The sequence below is a fragment of the Mixophyes fleayi genome, chromosome 6 (assembly GCF_038048845.1).
Source record: "Mixophyes fleayi isolate aMixFle1 chromosome 6, aMixFle1.hap1, whole genome shotgun sequence".
NCBI lineage: Eukaryota > Metazoa > Chordata > Amphibia > Anura > Limnodynastidae > Mixophyes > Mixophyes fleayi.
This window is the reverse complement of record NC_134407.1, coordinates 189,979,611-189,996,065: the sequence shown is the minus strand read 5'-3', so window position 1 is coordinate 189,996,065 and position 16,455 is coordinate 189,979,611. Positions and strand designations below refer to the sequence as shown.

At 38.6% G+C, this 16,455-nt stretch overlaps 1 long non-coding RNA gene across 1 annotated transcript; it reads left to right on the top strand.

Moving 5' to 3' along the window:
* The first annotated feature begins 12,251 nt into the window (after nucleotides 1-12,251).
* On the top strand, nucleotides 12,252-13,564 carry LOC142160524 (uncharacterized). Its single transcript, XR_012693258.1, has 3 exons — nucleotides 12,252-12,306; nucleotides 12,425-12,574; nucleotides 13,497-13,564. It is a non-coding gene; the product is annotated as an uncharacterized LOC142160524 (long non-coding RNA).
* Nucleotides 13,565-16,455: the final 2,891 nt, after the last annotated feature.

Sequence of the window (16,455 nt, the reverse complement as noted above, 5' to 3'; positions counted from 1 at the left end):
GGTAAGTAAAGGCAGTGATTGAAATTTACAGAAGTAGTGCTAGAATGAAAGACCATAAGAAACGTAAGACAATGCTGGACTAAAAAAGAATGATTATTTGTAGTACAAACATGTTATAATCTTAATTAATAGTCGAAGTGGAAATTTAGAAGTGGCGGTATGTAAAATGTAAGTGAATGGAATTTGGTTGTTTTACATTTAAAGCAGAAGAAGAAGTGACAGTATGGAATACAACAGTATACCAGCCCACCTCGACCACTGATCTTAAGGCACAATGCAAGTCAAGTAATGACCACCTTGAGCACTCAGTGGGCAGGTGTGTGATGACACAATTAGGGTCATCATACACATTGTCCCGCTCACTTGATGCAAATGGTGTCATCAACCTATGTCCACCTCTTTTAATACCTCTCCTCCAGTAGAACACTTAAGTAGTAAAGTACGCTATAACAATATGACTTGTCTGCAACAAACCTAAACAGAACAGCAAAGAGCATAGTGTAGGAACAGGAAAGAGAAAACACAGGTTCACAATGATTTCTCATGGCCTAGCAACCATTTCCTCTTCTCATGTATTCAGTTATATGTAACTACTAACGCTTTAAATGGTGTGGATCAATTTGTGCTATAATTCTAACATATCACATAATAAGCAAAGCTATATAATCTTAATAAATTAATATTTGAGAACTATTGCCATGTTTGAATGATCCTGACTATTTGAATGATTTATTCATGGATTGTGTCTTTAGTTTGGATACAAAGGTGTGGAGAAAAGGGGCTTGTGAAGGGGTAGTGATGAAGAAAGCAAGAGTCAGTAGAGAAGACAATTCTGCACAAAGTGATGACATGATTAAGAACGTAGGGAGAGTTTAGAGAGGAGTAAATAAGAGAAGGACATTGACAGTAAGCAGCAGCATTTTGTAGGTCATAACAGACTTTACATGGAGCCAGGAGAGGGATTTAAGGAGGATGGGTGTTGTGGCTAATTTGGGAAACATGACATTATTCCCACTGCTGAATTTTGTATAGAATGCAATATAGAAAGAGGGGAATCAGGAAGGCCTGGTAGTATCAGGTCACAGTAATCCAAACCTGAGAAGATGAGAGTGTGAATAAGAGTCATGGCAGAAGAATGACAGGGAAAATTATCTTGGAGATATGACAGAGGAAAAATCATCAGGCTTTAGTCACAATATTAGTGAAGATAGAGATGGAGTCAAGATGTTAAGCTTGAGCAACCCAGGATGAAATGACTGTTTGGCATTGAGAGATTTTAGACTGGATTTCAGGTGTGAGATTAGTGGTGGACAAATACATCTATATATCAGCTGCATATAGGTGATATTTGAAGTCAAAGGAGCAAATAAGGTCACCAAGTGATAGCATATATAGAGAGAACAAAAGGGATCTAACAGTCATAGGGCACACCAATAGATCAACTGAGGATGAAGATGTAGGAGGAAAGTCAGGACAAAGCTAATTTTCTGAAAACAAGTGGCTGTAGAATTTGTGAGTGAGAGTGAGACGAGAGTGACAAACAGTGTTAAAGACAGCCAGCAGATGAAGTCGGACAAGCAGAGAAAATTGACTTAAACTTAGCTTATGACCATCATTTGCTGCTTTAATAATGTAGTCTCTGTAGAGTGCATGGTATAAAAGCCAGATTGCAGAGGGTCCAGGAGGCCATGGGATTATGAAAGTCAACATTGCAAGAGAAAAGCCAGCTGTTCTAACCACTTAAAGACCAATAGTTATTTTGAGATGGGACAATAATTAATGAGATATGTAAGGTCCAATTTACTACTTTTGACAATTGATGTGATAACTGTGTTAAAGGATGAGGGGAAAATGTTGGTGTTTAGGAAGTATTTGAAATAGCAGGTAAGCATGGGAAGATATGATACTGTGTTTGGCAAAGTTTTGGGGACAATGAAAAGATGGAAGAGAGCTTAGGAAAGAAGATGAAGTCTAAGATATGTATAGGGTTGGTTTTGCAAGGGTGTGGAGGAGGGAAGAAAGAAAGCCCACCAGAGGTGATGGCGACTTCCACTGCAGAGTCTTGCTGTGAGAGTCAGGTTTCAGCTAAAGCATAAATGAAGAGGGGAGACAAGCAGAAATGATCTTGTACAGATTTGTTAGTAGTAGTAGCAGTAGTAGTAATAGTAGTAGTAGTAGTAGTAGTAGTAGTAGTAGTAGTAGTAGTAGTAGTAGTAGTATTACTATTATTATTGTTGTTGACTCTTAAGCCACTGCAGCACCAGGCTGTGGGGAAAACAGGACTTACATAAAACAGGGACATAAAGCATTGACAAAATAAATGCAGATATGAAAACAAAGAGTAGGGAAGGCACTGATCATGATAGAGCTTACAGTCTGTTTGAAAGAGGGCACAGCTGAACAATAGGAGCGAGTAAGGCTCAGAGTGGAGATTAAATCAGCTGTGAGGGTGCACAACTGTCAGACGTATAGGTGAGTAGTAGGGTAAGCTCTAGTAAAGAGATGCATTTTTAGAGAAGGCAGTGGGAACGTCTGATCAGCGTGGTAGAAGTGTAGCTACACTTGATACGATGCAGAAGGATTATGGAGAAGTGATCCTTAGACTTTGCAGTAAATATACTAAATTTTTGCTAGTGCAGTCACAGTGGAATGTTGGGGGCAGAAGCTTGATTGCAGGAAATTGAGAAGAGGAAGAGAGTGAGAGGAATATAAGACTGGGTGGATACTAGAGAAGTAAAGAAGATTTACTGGACAATAAAATGGCAACATCATAAGATGAAAGGATGATGTAAATATATAGTTGATGTGGGAAACAAAATATAGTTGCGAGTCAAGGATTACACCTAGGCAGCGAGCTTGAGGGGTCGGATTTATGGTCATGTTGTCAACAGAAATAGAAATGCCAGGCATGAAGCTTCTATTTTTGGGTGAGAATATTATTAATTCTGTTTTTGAAAGATTGAGTTTGAGTTGGAGAGAAAAACAGCCAGCAACGCGAGACAACACAGATGGTGAGAGATCAGGAGAGGATAGATAAAATTGTGTATCATCTTCATAAAGATGCTTCTGAAATCCAAAGGCGTTTATTAGTTTTCCAATAGAAGTGGTGTAGATAGAGAATAGCAGAGGACCTAGGACTGAGCCTTGTGGTTCCCAACTGATAAAGGAAAAGGAGTGGAGGTTGAGCCAGAGGAATTAACATTAAAAGAGCGATTAGATAGGTAGGATGAGAACCAGAATAGGACACTGTATTGAAGACCTAGGGATGGTTCCATCTGTATGAGCAGAGAGCAATCAACAGTGTCAAATGCAGCAGAGAGATCCAGGAGAATTAGAAGAGAGTAATCACGTTTAGTTTTAGCTGTGATAGATCAATTACATCCTTGGTCAGGGGAGCCTCTGTGGAGTGTTGACAGTGAATGCGAAATTGAAGAGAATCCAATAGGTTGTTTACAGAAAGGAAATATGTGAGCAAGTGTAAGCAATTCTCTCGAGAAGTTTGGTGGTTTATGGGAGCTAAAAGATGGGGCGTAGTTTGAGTCACAATTTTGTTTTTTCAGAATAGGAGTAATCACTGCGTGCTTGAATAGTGATGAGAAGATACCAGTAGAGAGAGACAGATTACAGATTTTAGTTAGAGATGGAATGAGCACATGAGACAAGGACCGACCAATTTGTGAGGGTATGGGATCAATTGGACAGGAGGTAGAGTAGGAAGATAAGAAGAGAGTGGAAACTTCCCCTTCATTTGTGGGATCAAATGAAGTGAGGGTGTCAGAGGATGCTGGGATGGAATTGAGCTGATTGCTAGTTGAGGGAGATGATACCTTTTGAAGTCTGATCTGGCCCTTGAAATAGGATGCAAGATGGTAGTCGGAGGGTTTGAGGTGGGCCATTTGATCATTGCAGTTGCTAGGGTATGGTGAAAATGAGAAACTGCCATATCAGGGGAGGAGAATGTAGAAATGGGGAGAGAAGATGTTGGAGAGAGGTGGAAAACTTTTGAAAATTAATAGAGTTAATATTCCTGCGGGTATGAGGAGGCTTGGAAGAGTTTAACAGCAGGGAGGTTTAAGAACTGGGAGTGAGCGAGTAACTAATAAGGTGATGATCCGAGAAAGGGAAAGGAGTGTTAAGGAAATTAGAAACTGAGCAAAGTCTAGAGAAAACAAGATCAAGACAGCGACCATCGTAGCGGATTCAATCCACTGGGAGAGGTCAAGTGAGGAGGTTAGAGAAAGCAGTTTTGAAGTGGCATCTGAACGTGGATTTGCAATAGGGATGTTGAAATCATCTATGAAGATGGTGGGGATGTCAGAAGATAAAAAGTGAGAGAGCCATGCAGAGAAATGTTCAAGAAATTGTTGGTGGGGTCTAGGGGGGCGATAGATCACAGCGATATGCATAGAGAATGGGATAAAAATCCTAACAGTATGTACTTCAAAAGAAGAGAACATGAGTGATGGGACATTTGGTAGAACTGTGAATGTGCACTGTGAGGAGAGAAGTAGTCCAACCCCCCTCCTTGTCTGCCTCCCGGTCTGGGGGTGTGTGTGAAAGAAAGGGCTGCAGACGAGGCAGTGTCTGATTGTGTGAGCCATGTTTCTGTTATTGCTAGAAGGTTGAGGTTGTTTGAGAGGAAGAGGTCATGTATGGAGGTAAATTTGTTACAAACGGAACGTGCATTTCAAAGGACTTTGGAAGAGACGGGAGATAGGTGATGCGTTTGAGGTTTGCTGCATTTCGGTAGCTTTCAGATGTATGTGTGCAAGAGAAGTGTGGGGGACCTGGATTAGGTGGTATTTCACCAGCTAATAGAAGCATGGAGGAAGAAAGATAGAAAAGATGATTGTAAGATGTGTATCCTTTTAGCTTCTAGCAACAGGGTGAGGCTGTTATAACTATTGAATTTAAATCGGACAGTAGTTCATGAGTGTTCACTAGAGGTGAGTGAAGGGGCAATATGGACAGATGTGTGTGATGCAGGAAGGGCGAAGGATGATTTAGACCTAAAGATAATGCCATGAAAGAAAAGAAAGAGAAATGATTTGGCAACATTCCTTATTGTTTTTCATGTTTGCATTTTTCTCAGATCTTTACAGTATTACATATAGATGCGAATATGATTTATGAGAGCATTTTTAGCAGGAAGTATTGAAATAGCTGAGAATGAGTAATGTATGGGCCCAGGAAAATGTGTGTGGTTGGGTGGGGGTGTAGAAAAGGATGTGAGGGGAACTGAAAGGAAGTTTTAATAGATGGAGAATATTGTAAACATCTGAGAAAAATGCAAACATGAAAAATAATAAGGAATGCATGGTCAGCTACAGATGACAAACACAAGATGCAGCACATGGGATTGTGGTTTCCAGATCTTGATATCTGACATCTCTCCCAGCTTGTGAAGACTGATTTCCACATCAGTCTAGATCCAGTTCAAATTCTGATTTTAACTCTGGAGTTAACAGGAGAATGCTAAAACAACAAATTAAATTATTAAAATTAATAGATTATAGAAACTTTTAGGCAGTAATTTAACTAGTAAGTAATAGCAAATGCACATAAAATGTAAAGTGAAAAATGCAGCTAACCCAAGAATAATTGCAAGACTAAAGAAGAAAAAAAGAAACCAGGGTATTGCTTAAGCAACCTTTTAAAATTTATAAAGCAATATACCTAAATGTGCCTGTATCTATAATATATAAAAATATAATGACAGAGCAAATTTGCATTTATATAAAAAAAAATATGCTTAATCAATAAATTCAATGTCAAATTCAATATTCAAACAAGATAACCATCATCATCATCAACATTTATTTATATAGCGCCAGCAAATTTCGTAGCGCTTTACAATTGGACACAAACATTATTAAGACAATACTGGGTAATACATACAGACAGAGAGGTAAGAGAACCCTGCTCGAAAGCTTACAATCTATAGGAATGTAACTAAAACAACAATAGGCCATGGACCTCAAACCAAAATGGAACATCTATTAAGATGTTTTTGAATAGCTGCATATCAATGGTGGGAAACAGACTTGAACAGAAAACATCCCCATGGTAACATGTTACAGCTTCAAGTCCCTGACATCAGCCACCGATCCCTTCCATGGATAAATGAATAACGAAAGTACCTGTGCACTGTGAAGCATCTCCTATGCTATTGTTTTTAATAACAGAGACTTAGCTGTAAATCACTGGTCGCTACCGGTACACCAATAATCAGCATTTGTTTACTCTATTTTGGCTAGTGGGCAGACATTTTTGTAGCTTTGAGAAAGTCTGCCCACCAGACAAACCATTGGAAAGGTGTTTTACACTGGACTGACCACTTGGGAATTATATCTGTCTGGGCTACAACTTGGATGATGATTATTATTACATTCTCATTTATTATCCTTAAGATACTGTACGCAAACAGAAAAAGAACACAAAGGGACCTATTTATTTTACCCCTGTTAAGTATCATTCCTTATTGCAATGATTATGGATGATACAACAGACCCCTCCACGGCAGCTTCCTGCTATCCCCTTAATTTTCCACATGGTTTAAGGCTTAATAAATATGCTCCAATGCCTGTAAACATATCACTTTTTGGACACAAATGAAAAAAAATATATATGGATGTCAGGCGGGCGTGATGACATCACGCCCGACATGCACTGCGAGCGAGACGGAGGCGGAGACCATGGAGGGAGCCGGATCGCCAGCTGACCGCTAGGTAAGTATTTTCTTATTTTTTTTCAGGTTTATTTTTTTTTTTGCTTCCTCCGACGGGCCCCCCCTGGGCTGCAGGGCCCCCGGGCACCTGCCCATTGTGCCCAATGTGAAAGACGGCCCTGGGACACGATATGTATTTTTATAGACAAATATTGTTATGTTAATACTTATTAGATCTAGAAGCATGGTACAGACCACTAAGTTTAAGTTTCATAGAAAAGTCAGCTGCCTCGGGTTGCCACATCATAGGTAACCCTGACTGTACATAGCCATTACTGCACATCCTCCAGTTATGTTCATTGTTCTTTTATAAATAGCGGTATGGTATAAAAAAACTTATTTCAAAGCTTTCTTGGGGAGGTTTTGTTTTTCACAATCCTTTATTGTTATGTGCAGATTCCCTGATAATTGACCCTTCAGGCGACGAGAAACTAGTTGTTAAATCAGTAACTCATTCCACCCATGAATGCCTGGAAATCAAACTGGATGTAAGTATGAAATTGAGCAATAATTAGAATCACAAAAAAATTGTTATACCAAAAGTGAGTGCAAAAATTACAAGCAAAGCTGATGGGGCTAGATTCTGCTAGATTTTAATGAACTTTGTCCTGATATTTGTTTAAACTGCACCTATCACACATAGAATAAGAAACATAAAGAGGCCTATTTATTAATGGTCACATTTCCCCCACCCCCCATTATCGCGATGATAAGGGGTGATATAACAATTTCATGCAGTCTATTAATTCAGCAATAACTATTGACATCACTAATGTGCTCATCATGTCTAAATAATGTTACTAGTGAATTGATAGTCTGAATATTGATCCAACTCACAAAATGACTGTGTCCTGGTACCCGTCTTCCCACTCTTTTTTTTTCTAATTGTAAGAAAGTAACTTTAGAAAAGAAGGCATTCACATTTTTCTCAGCAAGTTAGAAAGCCAACTAACCCTATCCCAGTGATGAAAAATCTTCTACAAATGGAGCTAATTTGCTGAGTTTCACATTTGACTCTCCATTCCGCAGAATGCAAATCTGTACTGCATTTGTAATTTTGCATTTTGTGGAATTCACAGTCCATGGATAGACCTGGGATGACGATGGCCATTTCTTTTCCTCTGTGGCGTGTTGGGATAGGAACGGGATTAGGACTAGCGTTAAAAGAGTAATAAGTAAAGCAGCTGAAATTTATCACAGTAGCAAAATCTTGATTTAGTATGCCAGAGTTATTATTGTGATGGTCTATAAGTTGACTGGGGCACTGTGGTCTTCTTAAACCCCCAGGAATGTCTTTTATAATATAAAAGATTTGAACAATTGAGCTATTGTGCAGGAAAAATGTAGCATATTAGAGTGTATATATATATAATATATATATATATATATATATATATATATATATATTACAGAACTGTAAGAGAGCAGAATAGGGATCAATCCCCATCTGTATAAAACGAGGTTGGAACCACTCAAGGACATTTATAACTGAGCCTGTACAACACAAGATACGCTGAGTATCTGCCCTCAATGAACAGCTTGCTGGTGTGAATTTACCGACACTCTCACTGAGACAGCGAATCAGAGGCAACTGCTGGCGGGAGACCACTCCTGATTGTCTGCCTGTCTATCAAATAGGTGGGCTTACCAGACATTTACTCATTTCACATTGGGAGCTACTCAGGAGCAGTATGCTTCGTGCATGAAGGTTTCTTTTATTATCATTTAATCATATGTTTTATGTCAGATCAAGAGCAGAGGGAGATTAAAGTATTTATTAAGACCACAGTAAGTCAGAAAAAGGAAGGGCACAATCAATTGATGGCACTATTATTTATTTATTTATTAATCAGGACACTATTATGTATTTATTTACTTATTCAATTGGTTACTTTTATATATTAATTGGGCAACTATTATTTATTCATTAATTGGGCCACTATTATTTATTCATTCAACTATTATTTACAAATATTTTTATTGGGAGGCACTATTATTTAATCATCTATTCAATGGGCACACTATTATTTAATATTTTATTCAATGGGGCATTACTATAGATTTATTATGCAATGGGGGACATTATTATAGTAAAAATAGTCAGTGGTGACTAGTTGCTGAAAACTAGTGAACCGCAAAAAGGGTGGTGGAGCAAAGTGGCATAGTAAGCTCATTCCCAAGTTGCTGGTCAGTAGAGGTGACCAAATGCCACTCTACAAAATATTTGCCTTATTTCACATTTGGCTACAAAATTTTACATTTCAGTGGCATAATTCAGCCTTAAGTGTTCATAGTCCTACACCACACAGCAAAATTATTAAAATATTTAGTTATAGGCTATACAATACAGCGTGGGATGGCATAGCAAAAGGAGAACTTCAATTTTGGATTGCATGAATTTTGCACCTCTCTGAAATGGCTTCTTCCGACACAAAACTTGATTCATGTAATATTTTTCTGCAATTTTACTTGTTTCTACTGGTCTGCAACTATGTGCCAGGCATACTACAATTTAGTACTGCCAGTTAATGACAGCACTGGTAGCACAACTGTAGAGTATAACCAGTGTACCAATATTTTTTAAAACCCACTGGTTAGTTGTAGCTAACACACCTATTGATCCCTGTGTGCAGATTGTTCTATCCTGCCACATTCAGAGATTGTGTTTCACAAACTTATAAATATGTGTGCAGAGAGCAGAGCAATGTATTAGTACTGTCAGTTCAGATTATCATTGCTACATCTGTAGGACAGCAATATGTGCTGTAGCCATCAAGGCCATGTGTATGACCAAAGAAATGGGAATCCCAGGTTCAAGCAATCTGTGCTCAGGTTTAATAAACTCACAGATCTTGTCACCAAAATATATGTCTTTCGTAGAAACATAATTTCTTTTTTTTCTTGTGTTTGCATTTAAAAATACTGCTGGAATCTCAATTTGGTTATGCAGGTTATCTGGTAATTGTCAAAATCACTGATGTTTTATGTTCAAGAGGTAACAGAGGGAGAAGAGGAGAGAACATTCAGTATACAGGCTTCTGCAACTAATTAGATCAAAAGATTATGGAGACGTAAATGAAGCAGACACAACGTGGAAATGGTCATATGAAGAAAGTGATTGTGTAACAGATGACACAACATTATAATATACTGCTGAACATCACAACACAATTCCCCCCCCCCCCCAAAATAAAACAACATCCTGCATTGTCATGTTCCAAATTGCAATCTTAATACCAGTGACATATTAATATTATCAAAGTCAGACCCACCCATATGTTCTCCTGACTGTCCACCAGTGGCATACGGATCAAGGAGTAAAAATAAGGAAAAGAGGGCAATATATTTATATGGGAGCAGATTCTAATGTCATCCAAGGTGAATAACAATTGGAAGAAGAATTTTGAGCTTCAGGGAACAGGAGGAACAGAGAAAAGATATCCAGGTGCTTGTAGAGGTCACTTGTGACTCCAACTTGAAGATCAGCATGGTGGTACACACACAAAAGCTGGAACAAACCCAAATGGCACATTTCTGGATCCTGTCCACCTTTGGACAATAATTGGCACATATGTAACAACTAGTAAATGTCAGTGTGTACTACATTAGTTCACCCAGTGCATGCAAAATTGCATACATCTGATTTCTACTTTCTCTTCCTAGCCATCTATGGCCCATTGTTCTCTGTTCTGGTGGTGATGGTGTCTGTGGGTGAGGAAGAGTACAGTCTCTAGGTGAGGGGTCAGGATCACTACATTGAGATCGATGCCTATGCCTAGTGCACTGAACTAATCCTTCTCCAAGGTACAGAAGGACAGATTGCTGACTCTGCTAATTTCACCCACAGCACACGCTATTGTGACTAAATAGCATGTTTGGATGCATCCTGAGCAAATGTTCCAGGAGGTCACTAATCCCCAGTTTGCTTCCTGATCTGCCCCAGCACATCAAGTCAATAGAATTGAGGCATGTGACACCTTACGATGTGCAACTTGGCACAGAAGCAATAGCGGTATCAACACTTGATATCTGGGAAACAAAGCTTTACATTCCAGAGAAACCACCTGTTCCATGTCCACATCACCACTATGTCTCAATAACTGGGACTAATGTGTCAAATTGCATTCATTTCATGGCAGTACAGTAAATTCTATTCTAGTAAATCAGGCTAAAATTTTGATTTGCATCTTGCAGTCCTCACTGTAAGCTGCACTCTGCTACAACCTCTTACCATAAATCAGGATCAGGATCAACAGCACTTGATATAATAACTTGTAGGACAGCTGCAGAAGCTTTTCCCTCTGCCCATGGCATCATTGGGGATTCCAATGTACCTTCTCAATCTTTGTATTTTGTCTGTTTGTCTTTTAAGCTAAAATGTGTAACAAGGCATATAATCTGTGAAAGACTTCTGAAAATGTTGCTCATCTTTATTAAAAAGATATGTCATGCACCTATGAATTGTCACTTGGACATGTGAAAATGTACACAATCTGCCTTTGTGTTCTATATGTTTCTTGCAGACTATAGGAACAGAATAGTACTGGCATACCAACTTGCACTGTATACAACTATGCCAACACTTTTAGCTCTGATCTTTATAAATAGGGATTTTGGCTGCAGTTTAGCTAAGGTTTGGATTTGCAGGTTACAAACCATTATTTCTACATGCATGATTTTTCCTGTAGCTTCTGGTTTTTACTATATGTTGCTTTGACTTCACTGAGGATATTTATTGAAAATAGATATCTGATACTTTCTGTTGTTTTGGGTATTGCAGAACTGATGACTGTAATATGCATATATGATGTACAGTTGACTCTTTTCTTGATTATAAAACATTAGTCCCAATTCCATTTTACTACAGCTGGTCAGAAACAATTTTGAAATCACCTCTGAGCAAAGACATAGCTACTCGCCAGAGACTGGAATAGATATACTTGAAGATTACATCAACAATATGCTGTCTCATGAGGTCCATTTAACACAGCTCAACAAAATATTGGTAAGCTTTTGTGGTTGCTAGTTCTTATAGGGATTGTCCACTTTTGGGCAATCCCCTTACTAAACCCCCTGGGTATCAAATAGTGACCCTCCCATTACCTGAAGTTGGGATCCAGATCACACAGTAGATTGCTCAAAGGTGAATGCTACAATCTGTATTTGCAGATCACATATCTCGACTCTCCAAAAAAATATATACTATATAAGGCAATATTATGCATTCATAAATCATACTCTTAGGGCTAGATTTACTAAACTGCGGGTTTGGAAAAGTGGAGATGTTGCCTATAGCAACCAATCAGATTCTAGCTTTCATTTATTTAGTGCATTCTACAAAATGACAGCTAGAATCTGATTGGTTGCTATAGGCAACATCTCCACTTTTTCAAACCCGTAGTTTAGTAAATATACCCCTTAGTCTCAACATTAAATATCTGTTTGACAAAACGTGAAGTTATTCTATTATTTTTAATGGTAGCCATGTAGAAATAACACATATGTTTTACATGTCTTCTACACAGCATGAAATGAACTTGCAGCTGACTCCTGCTCAGCTTAACCGCTTAATTCCCGATGTAAGTTTTTCTTACCAAAATGCAAATTATACTTTTAATGAAAAAGTAATGTTTTATTTTGTTTACATTAGATTACATTAAAATTCATTATACTAATTTGATGCTTGTGTGATTACAGGTGTCTGAAACAGAATCCATTAACCTGAATATTATTATTTACGAATCTCCGAGGCTGACTCTTGATAATAAAAATGATATGATGACTGTCTTTGCTGAATTACAAGGATTTTCTCCTAAATCAGACAAATCTATATTCAATGTGAAGTTTGTAAGTGCTGCTTATCTAATAATGAAACATTTTATTGCCTAATTACTGTGTATTCAAACTTTAATAAAAGATGAATAGTTCCTCCAAGTACAGGCTGGAACAGATTGGTTCCAAATACTACTCTGACATCATAAACAAGTGTCAAGATCTGAATCTGTAGAGTGACTGCGTTAGCATTCCAATCATAAAAAGTAGAACATTTTAATATTACAAGTAGGACATTTTAATATTATAATGCTCGTGCTAATGCACTGGTCCCATAGGTGTGTGGGGTCAGTGGTGGGCAGGGAAAAGTGGTCAAAAAGGTTATTTCTGTTTATTTCCATCTTGACTAAACTGAAGTCCATAAATCCTAAGGCATATTAGATGTAATGGAGGTGACTTAGGGGTATATTTACTAAACTGCGGGTTTTAAAAAGTGGAGATGTTGCCTATAGCAACCAATCAGATTCTAGTTATCAATTATTTTGTACATTCTACAAAATGACAGCTAGAATATGATTGGTTGCTATAGGCAACATCTCCACTTTTTCAAACCCGCAGTTTAGTAAATATAGCCTTAGAGCTTGGAGCAAATTTAGCTACTCGGTGCAAAATTTGCACCTAAAAAAAAAAAAAATTGTGTTCCAAGGGTGAAAATGTAAAATGCACAACCTGATTTTGAATTGTCAGAGTGGCTATGACCTAGCCTAACTCTAAAATATTGTGTACATATGTAGCTGGCCAGTATGTTTGTGCAGTTTTTACCCTGAATTTAATACAAATATTTGCTCCTTTTGCGCTGCAATATGGTATGCTCGTCTACATGTTCTGCACCTGGACGAAATTTGGACCCATTTCTAAATCAGCCTCAATGTCCATATTCTAGCCCATACAGTAAATATATTGGTCAACTGATTTTATCCAAACTGTTGTTTTACAGAGAACACATCTAAATGCATACCTTCAATTACAGAGAAACAAACTTAAAGTTCATATGTCATCAACTGGGTAGGTACTTTATCTATATTGTATTTTTGTCTTTTAACACACTGTACAATATCCTCAATCTATGCTAATTTAGTCATTTTTGATTAAGTATCAGTATAATATGGTGAGTTTGTCTTGGCCGCATGTGTGAGACCAAAATGTGCAGCAAATGTGCCTGAAAATTATGAACAGCCAACGACAGCAATCTGCATGTAAGTGCGGTTATCTGCTGATCATGCTGATTGTCTTCACTAGATCAAATATTCAGTCTAATTGCCAAAAATATATATCTGTGCATTTTTTACAACTTTCCTTGTGGAAAAATTGGACACAGATCAAGTTACGTAGCAATGACTAGAACTGCCCATTTGTGGGCAGGTTAAGGTCAGTTGGCCCAAATTATATGCACTAAATCTAAAATGCTTTAATTCATCTTAAGCATTACTTTTAATTTTTAAGTTCTCAAATAATGATAGAACATATGAAGATGCGTGGAATTGCATGCACTCTTTATCAGACTTGAGGGTGTAAATGTATTAATCTGCGATTTTAGCAAATCGCTGATATTTGGTGACTTTGCCGGGCAAATTTAAAATGGTAATGTCTTTAAAGGCAAAACTTGCCTATAAGGACATTGCCATTTTTAATTTGCCCGGCAAGGTTGCCATATATCAGCGGTGTGCTAAAATCGCAGATTAATACATTTACCCAAGAGGTGTTTTATGAACCACAAACTATGAATACTCACTGTACATTTACATTTTTGCCATATAAACATATCTAATTGCCTGTCATGTAGATAAATAGATGTATAGCTATGTTGCGTTAGCTTTGCTTTCAGTGATTGAATCTCATGATGGAAATGCACATATTGGCAAAAATAAATGTATTTATATGGGAGAGTGCTCTCGCACACAGAGGTGACTCGGAAAAGGAATTGGGAAAACAAGGCTACATGCAAAGAGAGGAGCAAAGAGGAAAAGTAACTAACTAACTAACTGAGGAAAGAAATATAAGAGGATAGCAAAATAGATAAAAATTATCACACATAATCACCAATCAATCACAACATTAAAACACTTGCCTAATATTGTGTAGGTCACCCTCATGTTGCCAAAACAGCTCTGATCTATCAAGGCATTGACTCCACATGACTTCTGAAGGTGTCCTGTGGTTTCTGGCACCAAGACGTTAGCAGCAGATCTTTTATGTCCTGTAAGTTGCTAGGTGGGGCCTCATTGGCTCTGACTTGTTTTTCCAGCTCATGCCACAGATGCTTGATTGGATTGAGATCTGGGGAATTTGGACACCAAGTCAACACCTTGAACTTTTTGTCATGTTCCTCAAACCATTCCTGAACAATTTTTACAGTGTGGATGAGTCCATTATCTTGCTGAATACCTTTTCCATGAAGGGGTTGTCAGGAATCTGCTAGGATGAGTGAGATCCTGCTGGTCTCGACTGGGATTGGCTAGACTCCACCCAGAGGTGCAGAGTCTAACAGAGTGGAAGGCTTTCCCCAGTGATCACTGCAAGGGAATTTGGGCTTTGCAGCTTCCACCCTGCAAGTCGCGGCCCTCTAGGGAAGTTCCCAGTGAGACGTGATAGAGAACTGGCATGAGAGATGAGGGTAATCCCTAAGTAGTACTAGGGGCAGGGTGAGATGATGCTGGGAGGCATTATACTTGGAGAAGTAGAGAGCAGGAATCTGCGGCAGCTACCACTAACCAGTGGAGCAGGTGAATGACGATCTGCGGCAGCACAGTAGAGAGAAGGGAACGATGATCCACGGCAGTTACCATTAACAAGTGGAGGAGAGAAGCGGAGATCAGTACATTGGATAGGTAGCGGATGATGATCCACAGCAATTACCACTAAAGAGTGGAACAAGTAAGCAGAGATCAGCGACAGTATACTGGACAAGTAACGGGTGATGATCCACAGCCATTACCACTAATGAGTGGAACAGGTAAGCGGAGATCAGCGGCAGTACATTGAACAGTTAGAGGCCGAACACCATGCGGAGGAGAGGGGAGCTGCTTAGCTGCTTCCAAGCCAGAAGTAGAATGAAGAACCAGCAATGATAGGTGAGGGGAGGAGCCTTATAAAGGGATGTCAGGAAGGTACAACCAATGGGAGAACAGGGCAGGTAGCACAGGTGAGACGATCTGAACAAGCACAGGACCGCCACCGACATGACAGCCGGTGAGAAAACCAAAGAATCAGGAGGAGGGTAGGCGCGCCGGTCCTCAAGTGGTGGCCACGGGAGGCCGGTGTGTGACACAGTAGTTCTTCTGGGGACCAGATGGACTATCCTTCACTCCCCATGCGCATGATTGAGCCTTAGGCGCCCATGATCCTGTCGCCGGTTCACCGCTTGTCCTTCCTTTGATCACTTTGGCAGGTACTAAACATTGCATACCAGGAACACACCACAAGACCTGGCGTAATAGAGAATGTTATCATTATTATTATCTTTTATCTATAAGACGCCACAAAAGGTCCGCAGTGCCGTATGTGGCGCCATAACACATTACATGATACATGAAGAACAAAATACAAAGACCAGATATTCTGAATAAACAAATATATACTGACTGTTTACTTGTTGCCTAATATATCTCACTCATTGTTTCTCACTTCACTTGTCAGTGGTTTTAATGTTGTGCTAATAGATATATATATATATATATATATATATATATATATATGTATGTATATAGAGTGATCTTTGATATAAATAACACATCCTATTACAAGCTTAACCCAGGCAAGACAATGCCATTGTGATAAAGATCTCAAAGTCTCAAAGCGAACTCTATAGTTATATAATAAAAAGTACAATATAAGCGATATACAGCTTCATCAGAAATGTTATTCAAGATAAATTTATGGCGTTGCTTTGTTTTATT